This window comes from Desmodus rotundus, chromosome 3 (assembly GCF_022682495.2).
Source record: "Desmodus rotundus isolate HL8 chromosome 3, HLdesRot8A.1, whole genome shotgun sequence".
Classification (NCBI taxonomy): Eukaryota; Metazoa; Chordata; class Mammalia; order Chiroptera; family Phyllostomidae; genus Desmodus; species Desmodus rotundus.
Window position 1 is genome coordinate 50,449,245 of NC_071389.1, and position 12,078 is coordinate 50,461,322.

General features: G+C 38.1%; 1 protein-coding gene across 1 annotated transcript in view; it reads right to left on the reverse strand.

Moving 5' to 3' along the window:
- NEGR1 (neuronal growth regulator 1) overlaps positions 1-12,078 on the reverse strand; it is an 837,263-nt gene that overhangs the window by 65,509 nt on the left and 759,676 nt on the right. The window lies entirely within an intron of this gene.

A 12,078-nucleotide genomic window follows, 5' to 3' on the forward strand; every position in this document is an offset into this window, starting at 1 on the left:
ATGTGTCCCTTTGAGGATTTTTTTTCACACAGGGGAACAAACAAAAAGTCACTTGGGATAAGATCAGGTGAATAAGGAAGGTGGGGCCCGGGGGGCTATTGATGTTTTTGGTCAAAAACTGCTGAACACTCGGCACAATGTAGGGAGGTGCTCTCATAAGTCACCCATCATGAAATGGGCTAACATATTGAAAGAGTCTTCAAGAAATTTCGCTGAAGCTGAACACAGTTTCTTACAACAATGTCAGCTGGGATGCTGATACAGATGGTTTCCTAAAACACTCACTTAGTGGGGGAAACCTGTACTAAAAGGGCCCACCTTCCAGAAGATAATTAAATTTTTTTAGGGGGACCACCTTCATATATATAAAGGACATTGGGCAAAAATGTTTATTATGACGACCTTTTGCCAAGTTAACGTCAGAGATGAGCATTTTCTGTGTTGTCTAATGATTAATAGTAAAATCTTTAGAGATAGACACACCTATGTTTTATGGATAATTCTTCCACTTTCTAGCTATCTAACAACTTAAACTCTTTGAATCTCAACCTTCTAATCTGTACAGAGGTGATAATAATATGGAAGTAACGGCAGTGAAAAGAAATGTGATGATTTATGTGTAACAGTTAATGGTGCCTGGAATACATTATATAGACATCAAATGAGAGCCTTTAGTGAAATATGTAATAGCAGTAGTTGCAGTAATAGTGCCACTAAAATGCTATATACCTACATACAATCAATCAACATCTAGGGCTTGAAGTATATGTTCACTATTTTCAATCCATTGGTTCAAAAAATATTTACTGATCAATTCCTTTTTGATAGGTTTTCCCTGCTCTGGGACCTGGGGATAGATTTACTTAACAAAATACCCCCAAATTTCTGCCCTCTTGTAGCTTACATTCTAGTAGGAGCAGGGAGATTATAACATATAAACATAATAGTTAAATTATAAATAGAATGTGACATGTACTATAAACAAAATAGAGCATGGTAAAAGAGATGGCACATTCTGGGAAGTCCAGCCAAAACACATGGATGGTCAGAGCTGACCTCATTCAGAAGGTGATAATTGAGGAACGATTTGAAAGGACCGGGGGAGAGAGCCACATGATATCTGGGGGAAGAATGCTGCAAGCAGAGGAAATATAAAGTCCTGAGGTGGGGCATGTCTGGTGCTTAGTAAGGACAGCAGGGAGGCCAGTGCACATGGAGTGAAGTGAGCAAGGGAACAGGGGTGGCAGGTAAATCACCTAGATAACAGCATGGGTGGGAAACCACGAGAGTCCGCGGACCACACTTCATCCACTGGTGATGTAGCTTACTAAGCAGAGGAGAGGAAAATCTGAATCCATTTCTGAGGAGTGATATAGTTTTGGATAGGCTTTCACACAAGATGGTGAACAGACACCTCTCCAAGGAGGACATGCAGAGGGCTCAGAGACATATGAAAGGATGCTCGGCATCACTAGCCATCAGAGAGGTGCACATTAAAACCACAATGAGATACCACTTCACGCCTGTCAGAATGGCCATCATAAACAAATCAAGAAACAATAAGTGCTGGAGTGGATGTGGGGAAAAGGGAACCCTAGTGCACTGTTGGTGGGAATGCAGACTGGTGCAGTCACTGTGGAAAACAGTATGGAATTTCTTCAAAAAACTGAAAATGGAACTGCCTTTTGACCTGGCAATTCCACTGCTGGGGTTATACCCTATTAATCCCAAAACACCAATCCGAAAGAACCTGTGCACCCCAATGTTCAGAGCAGCATTATAAACAATAGCCAACTGCTGGAAACAGCCTAAGTGCCCAGTAGTAAATGACAGGATCAAAAAACTGGTACATTTACACAGTGGAATACTATGCAGCAGAAAGAAAGAGGGAGCCCCTACCCTTTGCAACAGCTTGGATGGAACTGGAGAATATTATGCTAAGAGAAATAAGCCAGTCAGTGAAAGGCAAATACCATGTGATCTCACTTATAACAGGAACCTAATGAACAACACAAACAAATAAAATAGAACCAGAAGCATGGAAACAAGGAATGGACTGACAGTGAACGGAGGGGAGCGGGGAGGAGGATAAAGGGAGAAAGAAGGGGAAGGGTCTAGTCAAAGAACATGTATAAAGGACCCATGGACATGGACAACAGGGTGGGGACTGATTGTGGGAGTGGGGGTGGGAGGGGCAGTGGAGAGCAATAGGGGGAAAATTGAGACAACCATAATAGAACAACAGTAAAAAAAAAAGAAAAGATGGTCCACTCTGCATAACAATTTGTGAGTTGCCCTCGAGCCAGTTCTTAAACAAATCTGAAAAAGTCTTTCTCACAGCTTTAGGAATTTTTGTTTTAGAAGTCATAGCCAGAAGATTTAGTCCCTGTCCACGGTCAATGTTTATACAATAATACTAAAAACCCGCCTTCATAAAATATACCTTGTGAAATCAATAAATAAAAGGCAGATAAGGTAAAATTGGCCTGTGCCTTCTCAGAAGTCATGCATTTTGGCACAAAACTTGAGGTTGAAAGATTGCCTTGGGTTAGCCAGTGGGTTAACTTTAGAACTGGAACGATATGAATGGATCCTGAGTTTGTGCTGGTGTGTAAGGCAGTCTGTTAAAGCCCGCGTCAGAGTGCAAAAACAGAGAATGGCAATAAACGAATGCCCAGAGGGTTGTATGGTCTGCCCTGCTCCTCTTACCTGTCACTTGGGCTTGCAGTGCCGAGTGGCCTCTCAGTAATCGCTAGTGACAGTGTGCTAAAGGACTCCTTCATTTTTTATTGCCATAGTTTAAAAAGTAAAAGGTTTTTAATACGAGCAGAAATTTTAACTAGTGAACTAGTTATTTTGATTAGATTGAATTTTTCTCATGTTCAGTTTGACAATTATTCGTGCCTCCTATAGATAATTAGGGGTTGTGCTATTTTTTTAGAATACTGTAAACAGCATTAAAAACATTAGCTGAACCATTAATTTAAATTAAATACAAAACACTTTATACTTTTGACCTTTATATAACATTCCCTATTTGAAAAATTGTCAAATTAGAACTATCTTTCCCATTGGTATCTGGCATTGTAAACAAGCTCTTGATTTACATATAACACATTTAAATCTAAATATTTGGTAGTAATTGTTGACAATTGTCCGCATAAACTAAACTTCATTGGTTTTGAATATTTTACATGGAGTCATATATTGCAAATAATAAATTTTCATCATCTAATAAAAATTTTGTGCTTTTCAACGTGCTTAATTATTACTCCTCTTAATATATCCAAGGGTGAAAAACTTGTTTCTTGTTCTACAGACAAGAAAACAAAATATATTACACATATAAAAATATAATAGTAACAGCCTACAATGATCCAACAGTATCATTTGTCTTTTTCTTAGAGCCAAATTGATGACTTGGGGGAAAGAAATGGTGTATGTATTTTAGATAGATACTTTTATGTTTCATTGATTATTTCTATTTATTATGTTCATTTAGACAGTATATGGACTATGTCTAACCCTGGCTATTAATGAATTTTCTTATTCACAAATGAATTTTTCACAAAAGATGAATCCATCAATGTTAAAAGTCTTACTTCCAAAACTGAGGAAACACATTTCCTAAGACCTTCTCAGCCTTGCCATGGAACAGAGGAGCAAAAACCTGACTTGAACTGATGAAAAGTATCCCAAGTCATTAAGTATTAATGACGGAGCTTGTAAAGTACAACATCTCTGGAGAAAGGCACTGGCTTGCCTTATATGCATCATATTTTTATCTGCATTTCAATATTGCTTAAATATGTACTTCATTAAAGGGCACAACTAAAATAGAAGGGCACCTGCTAAGCAAGAGCCATAAAACAGATCTACAGCCTGCTGGCATGTGAAATTTCTCTAATTTATATTTTTTATGAAACTAGCCTCACATTATGTGGTTGGCAGCATAAATAATAAAGCATGTTACTTAAGCAATTTTACATTTACTGTACAAGTAAGTAAATGCAATGGCCACCCTTATTCTCAAACAATAAAAACTACCCAGCCTTTTCATGAAAGATGATTGCAATTTCCATTGGCCTATATATGCAATGAAAAACCATAACTCATCAAAATTTTAGCTATTTTCTCTTAAGATAGAAGAGCATTTTGCTTAAACATTGAACGTGACATTAAATATTCATGAAACTGAATAGAGTTTAAGTACTAAGTAAAACTCAAATTCTCTTCAACTAGATTGAAATTCTGTTTGAACTAGGTAAAAACTGCCACCGACTTGAAGAGGTGTTCAAAACACCATAAAGGGATTGTACAATATGTTCCAAGTGCTGCAGTTATTTGGAATTGATTTTTCTGAAAAGTGTGTTCCTCCTCTGAAATTGATTCATGATAACAGCCTCCACTTGGGTCAAACAGTATTTAACCGCTTGTAAATTTTAATTAAATGATTTGTCACTTTGAACACATAGTTTGTCATCTTGCAACTAAACGATGTGTCTTTATCAGAAAATGACTCAGGGGGAAGACATTCATCTAATTTGTCACTCGGACACCCATTAAGATAATTTGGCTGTTGCATAAGAATAAAGTTGAAAATTTGTAAAATAGAGCACACTGCTTTTAGTAAGCAGGATCACACTGTAAACTACTATAAAACATAATTTGCTCTATAATTAATTTGTAATAAGTACTTTACTTCTAGTCATTTTTCATTAGCAGATGTTTAACTTTCTGAGAAAAGAAAATTCTCCAGTGGAATTTAATATCTACATGAAAATATGGGGCTGCAAATGAAAATCTATAAGCTGAATTAAAATTATCTGAGGGGAAAAAACGCCTTCTTCGGCAGCACCAATATCATTGTAGGCCCAGCTGAGACCTGGTCTGCAGCCTGGTTGGTATGATCCGAGACAGCCTGGGAGAGAGGGAAAGGGACAAATGACTAGTTACTGAGGTAGCAGAGATCATAAAACTTTTCTCTAAAAAAGAGTATACATGGCAGAAAGGAAGTTATTAAATATATTAATTTAGTGTCCAAGAATTATTAAACGGTTTGCATAGGCATGTTTAAGTGATCAAGTCGAATAAGTTTAAAGCCCATAGTCGCTGTAGCTGTTTCTTTTCCACACTGACGCAGTGGTGACATTACCCAACAGGAAACAGATATGTCAGCCAAAATTACAAAACATGTTCGCAGGTACAATCTTGAAATTGAAGAGTAAAGTTTCTTTAGTCATATCACACTCAGAAAGTCCTGAAAGCTTTGGTGATACCACAAGCTTGTGGGAAATGAATTGGACCGTACTTGTAATATCTTTTTCCAGCTAAAGTCCAGAGAGTCCCTTGAAGTTAAGGACCAAGCATTAGATGTAAATATTCCCCTTCGGGGTCTATAGATTCACAATGCATCAGAATCTTCTGGGAGTTTTTAAAAAAAAAATTCCAATGCCTAGACCCTATCTCCGTCTATGCAGGTTCAATTGTACTGGCGAAGGGCCTGAGCACTGGACTTCTACGTCCCCGTGTGCAGCCAGGGTTAAGAAGCACTGAGCTGACAGAGGCGGTGCTCAAACAATGTGCAACAAATGGGGCAATCTCCATCACCATGCGAGAGAGGCCTGTTTCTATTAGCAGGATAAGTGGTCTCATAATTTACATTTAAAATTTAGCACTGTCTTGAATTTCTATTTCTTTCTAACTTCCTTTAATCTTCCCTCATCTAACCACTGCCAGGCTACCAACTGTTGATTCTTCTTTGATTTCCATTTTTTCTCTCTCCTCATGTTGTTTCATATATTCAGACACATTTACTCTGGTTTTGCAAAACCCTTTCCCAGCTAATACTGTTTTCTGTCTATCACATATCTTATAATGTGACCATTTTAAATGCTCAAAAAATCTTTGTAAAATACAATGCTCATTAGGTTACACCTCTACTTGGAAACTTCTGAAAGCTTTGAGAACTGCAGCCGTCTGTCTCTGCCTAGTTTACTAGTGACATTAATGTGGCATTACTATTCCACTGTCTTTATTATCAAAGGAGATTCTTGCCTAATAAATAAATAAAGTTGTTCATTACAGGGTTTTCTGAGAGACACATCAATTCTTCAATAAAAAGCATCAATAGTTTATACAGTAAGAATTTTTGAAGCCCTCACCTCTAAATTCTCAAAATACTCTCCTTGCTGTGTCCACCGATTCTGTTGCGATCCTTACCTAACCCTAACCAAGGCCCCATGCGGAAAGACCTGCCTTAAACTAACATTAAGTTCTCAGTAACGTCCAACTTCGGCTTCTGTCTCTGGGCCACTACCAAACTTTCCAAGGCCATCTTCTTAGTTACCTATATAAGCAACAAACTCATCAGTGTCTTATCAACATGTTGCGTTAGTGACATTTTGCAAGCCAGTTTTCTACACTTCCTCAATCTTAACAGAACAGTGACCCAGTATTCCTTCTCAGCCTGGTGTTCCAGTCCTTCTCGAAAATCCAGTCCTTCAGTGATATTTCCTACCTCATCGAGTCCACTTCTCCTTTACCTAGTCTATGTTCCAGACCTTCGGGGTGAGCTTCTACTCTCTGCTGACATCTCAACGCTTTTAATTACATGCTGTGCCCTCACTAAAATATCTCTTCAGTTTAGTTTTCACCTGAGCTAACACTTGTGGGAAATGTATAACACAATTAAACAACTGGGATTCGATGATCTTATTAGTTCCCTTTGAATCTTTTTGCATCAAGGTCTATCCTTGAGTCTGTACCAGCAGGGTTATCAGGAATGAGAGATAGGGAGGTATTGGCAAAAATGATGTTGCCATTATGGAACGATGCTGATTAATGATATATCTACCACAAAATCCAGACTGGCTGTTATCTTTTTCTAATTTAGAGATATTTATAAACTTGACTTTCACTTTGCCTTCTTCCACTCTTTGTTGATGTCACCCTAAGTATAGCATTAGTGAAATCTCAATAGATGGAGTTTTTGATTCTTGATCCCCCAGGATCATGGCTATGGTGTAAAAAAAAATGATATTCAATTGGTTTAGTGAGATGTTTGATTTTTAGTGCTGTAATATTTTTTAGGGACCTGAAAATTGGGTGCCCCTTGGCTTGTCTGTTGCTCCATTATCTCCCCAGTTAGTAGATCCAAGCTGACTGATCTGAAGTTCTTTTGGTTTCTCTTTGTGTAGAAAGGGTGGTACATTGGAAAACTTTCCTTAGATGGGGAGTTGGTGATGGAGTAAAGCTATTTTTGTGTCACTCTGAGTCATGAAAAGGCAGACAGCACATTTATATTCACTAAGTGAGAATTCAGAAGACATTTGGGAAATATCACTTAGACACTTAGACATCCACTCAAAAATTATAAAACAAAGAGAGGTAGAAATGAAATAAAAGTATAAATATGGAAAACTATATTAGATCTTCTAAAAGTAAAGAATTAGAATAAAATATTAAATATATGGTAGACTTGACTTTGAGACAGTGGAAGAGAGAAAACCTGAACCAAAAAAGAAATTCACAGGAAGAGTGATAAAATGATTAAAAAATGTGTGTACACAAATATACGTTTAGATTAAAAAAACAGCAGGTAGATTGAAAGGCTTCATGTGTCTGAAATGAATTTTTGCAGCAGAAAACAAGTAATAATAGGAATGCAATACTTAATAATAGAGGAGAATTTTTCAGAATTAAATAAACACATGATTCCTAAGATTAAAGTTGCTGATTGAACAAGGTAAATGAAATTAAATACATACTTAGACATATGATAACATTATAATGAACCTGCAAAAGACAATAATAGGAAGAATATCATAAAAGCAGATAGAGGGGACAGACTGTCTACGAAGGAGCAAGAATTAGACTGATAGAAAGTTTCTCACTACAGTAAGATGTCAGGAGATAAGGAGTGACAACTTCAAAGAGTACTGGGGGTTAAAACTAAGTTAAAAACCTGTCATCTCAGAATTAGACATCCTATAAAACAATTGGGAGGAAAAGTGTTAATGCTGGGCCTGTGATTCCATTATTCTCTACTGGGGACCTGGTTGGCATGATTAGGGGGAATGAATGACCTTCAGCTTACTTCCTCGTAAAATGCCAGTGACCCTGAACAGACCTCTTTGCAGTATGATGATGGTATTTACTGCAGAAAGGGAGTCTTTATCTAGAAGAATCTTTTTAAAATCCTCTCTTGAGGATATGTTTATTGATATTTTTTTGAGAGAGATAGAGGTGTGAGAGAGAAACATTGATCAGTTGCTTCCCATACTTGCCCAAACTGGGAATCTTACCTTTAACCCAGGTATGTGTCCTGACCAGAGAGCAAACCCACAATCTTTTTAGTGTATGAGATGATGCTCCAACCAACTGAGCCACCCACCCAGGGCTATCTTGAAAATATTTTTCATAGAATTTATTTGGTGTAACTAGGTTGTTTCTTGTAAATCGCAGGTGGCAAACACAAGGCCTGTGGGCCGAATCTGGCCCTCCACCTTGTTTTATCTTGCCCAGCACCTTGTTTCCACCAGGTGGCAGTGCCGAGCTCCTTGCCCCTAGTTAAGGAGTAGTTACATTCATACAGTCCTAAAATTACATTCGGTCCTTTGAAGGCAACCACAAGGCTGATGTGGCCACCGGTGAAAATGAATTTGACATCCCTGTTGTAAATGAACCTGAACTTTATGGATGTGTGAGGAATGGCTTGCAGAAGAATGAGGGGTAGTCATCTAAGCACTCTCTTACTTGGGTAATTATCAGAGTAGGAAATGAAAGATCTCAAAATCCCTAATGGCTTATTTTATTAAAAATTTAGCATACAGGGGAGGGCAAAAATAGGTTTACAGTTGTATGTAAAACACGGAGTTTATTCTTCTGTATTATTATTTATTAATTATTATATTATTTATTTGTGTTACCACTGTAAACTTACTTTTGCCCACCCTTGTATATTGCTCAACATTATTCTGTTTATTTGAAATAGAAACATATCCTAATACAGGGAAATAAATATTTTTAGAAGCTGCATATGTTCATTTTGAGTTCTTGCAGGAAATGAATATTTTGCCTGAATCTACTGCTTGCCTGTTTCCTTTGAATAATTAATTAAATTTGGTACTTGGTAAGATCTATACTGTGTGTGAATGTTCTTTGTTAATTTAACCCTTTGGGTTAACACAGCTATCATTCAAAAATCTTGAACAAATTCTCAGGCATATCAAGAGTAAGAAAGCTTGCCACCCATAGACTCACATTGGAAGAACTAAAACAATGTACTTTAACAAAAAGAAGAGTTAACCCAGAGGGAAAGAAAATACAAAAGAAACAATGGTGAATATGGAAAGCGGTATATTTTTGGTAAAGTTAATTAACTGTTGAAAAAAGAAAACACAACAAAATCAGTGAGTGTATACAGACACGCATCACTTTACAATGGGGATACATTTGGAGAAATGCATCATTAATCAATTTGCCACTTGGCAAACATTGTAGAGTTCACTTCCACAAATGTAGGTGGTATAGGCTACCACACTATAAAGCATACCACTGTCATGTATGAAGTCCATCATTCATTGACACACTGAGCATGACTGTGTGTGTCATATTCTGTATAATCTCTCATGGATTTTTCTTATATCCACCTGATCTGTCTAAAAATAATGTGAGCTACTTATTGGTTTATGATTGAATGGCAGGAAAGAACAAACAAAGACAGGAAGATCACGTAGGTCTTTAAGAGCTTTAGTGGATTGTAGAGTCCCGTCTTGACTCACATCCTTTTTCTACCACTCAATTGTCATTTATGACAATACAAATCAAGATAAAATAAAATTAGAAAAACAAGAAATAGCTACTCATATTTTATGAGGTGTGTCTGGGAGTTTAACCTTGCCCAAAGAGAGGTCTGTCCTTTGGTCCTGGCTTCGGAGAGGTAGCATCTAAGACCTTGGAATATTATACTTGAGAAGAAGGTCTTTGTTTGCTTGGGGGTCTTGGGCAATGGACCAATGTGACCTGGAGCCTTTGAGCCATACCAAAAACCTGATTGAGGGTGGGGGTTTCAGGTCACATGGTATCAGCTGTATCTTCTGAAGGGCTGGAAACTGACATCCATCCTGTGGGCAGCCAGCAGAGTTTATGTGATAGAGCAGCAGTAAAAGCTTTGGACGCCCAGGTTCAGGTGAGCTCCCCTGGCTGTCAATGCTCTCTGTGTGTGTTTCTCATGTCAATGCCAGGAAAGTTAAGTCTTGAGTCTGTGGGGAGAGAACAATGGAAACTCCATGCTTGCAACTTTTCCTGGACTCTGCCCCATACTCCTCCCTTGGCTGATTTTAATGTGCATTCTTTAGCTGTACGGAAGAGCAATCACAGCACAACAGCTTTCAGTGAATTTTGTGAGTCCTTGGTTTGGGGAACCCACTGAAATAATACTAGGTAAAATAAAAAATACTTAATGCATGAGAAGTTTATTTCCTTCACCATGGCTTGTCAATAATAAGCATACAGTATTGCTGAGTACCAGCTTGATATGTACAGGAAGAATACTGTCTATGAATCAGTTCTAACCAAGGCTATTCGGTAGCATCCTTATATTAGACATTTCTTAATGCCTGCAGTTTGAAGGTGTTAAAAACAACACCCAGGCAGCTTTGCTTTTCATATTGATCATGTGAGGCAGATATTTCAAAGACTGCTTTTATGTGTGTTTTAGCAGTAAATTTTGTTGACTTTCACTGGAAACCCATCTTTAGGGCAGAAAATTTGGCAGATGTTTTCGTTCAGCAACTTTCTTGACAACTGTGTATGAAAAGCTATTTTTGCCTTTCACAGGGACTGGTCAAAGGCTGAGGGTTGCTTTTGGTGACACTGTGTTAATTGTCTCCCTTGAGGCTGCCAGAGTGCTGAAGGCAAGTTAGCCTTTCCTGACTTTTGCCTCTTTGGAGTCCATGCTTCTTGCCTCTAATAGCACTGTTTATGCCTGCAGCGTGGCTGGCTGCCACCCTCCCTGCTTTGCTGGGGACTTCCTCTTTTACCTTGTACTTATGCCTGTCTACTGAATTTATGGGGGAAAGTGTCCAGCTACTTTACTTAGCTGCAGCTGATACTCCATGGGCAGAGGGGTGGTTTTAAAAAGAAGCAGGGTTAGTGGAAGGTGAAGCCCTTGCTTGAAACTCCACGGCCCTTCTAATGGAGGCATTCTGTTCATTTTAGATTACAGGGCTTCATTATGCTTATTTTCAGTATACATGTTGGGTTTTGGTCTCAGATGTCTCCCAGAGAGAATGAGGAGATAGCCCATTAAACAGATGATATTTCACTCCAGAATTTTTAAAAAATCACAATGATCTTGTACTTGCTTCACTTTATCAGTGCTTTCAAATAAGCCAAAGACTGTTTCTGTTGATTTGGGGTGCTTTTTCACAGGTTCCTCGTAAGCCTTTATCCTTTTTCTTACTCTACTTGCTTCTCTAGGAACTGACCCTCTCTTATGTCTCTGATTTCTTTTGCTACTAAAAGACACAATGACTGTGGCAAATCAAGATGGGTGTGTGCGCGCGTGTGTGTGTGTGTGCGCGCGCACATGTCTACAGCATAGAGATACTCTGACCATCCTAAAAAGGTACAGGCTGAACATGTCGATTCCCTGATTAAAATCCTTCAAGGTCTTCGATAGCAAGGGAAAAAACCCTCAAATTCTTTAGCATGGCATTTAAAGCATTTCATGATCTGGTCCATAGATACTTTTTCCAGCTTTATGAAAAATAATTCACAGTGACAATGATTATGTGTGAATATGACACCCCTCACTCTCATAAACATTTTTCATAGTAAATGGGTTGAGCCTCTGAAAGGATTTTTTTATTGCCTTCCCAGTGTCTGCATCCCTCTCCTTTGCCCATAGTAAATTGACATTTTTTTGGAAACTGCACTCTTCTTCTAGTCTCAATTTGAGTAAGATTAATCCTCTTAAGTGACTCGACACCTTAGCATATCCTATTCCTCTGGATATAGTACATAGTTAATAAGCCAAATTGGGCTACCGAGTGAAAGCAAGTCACAGAATAT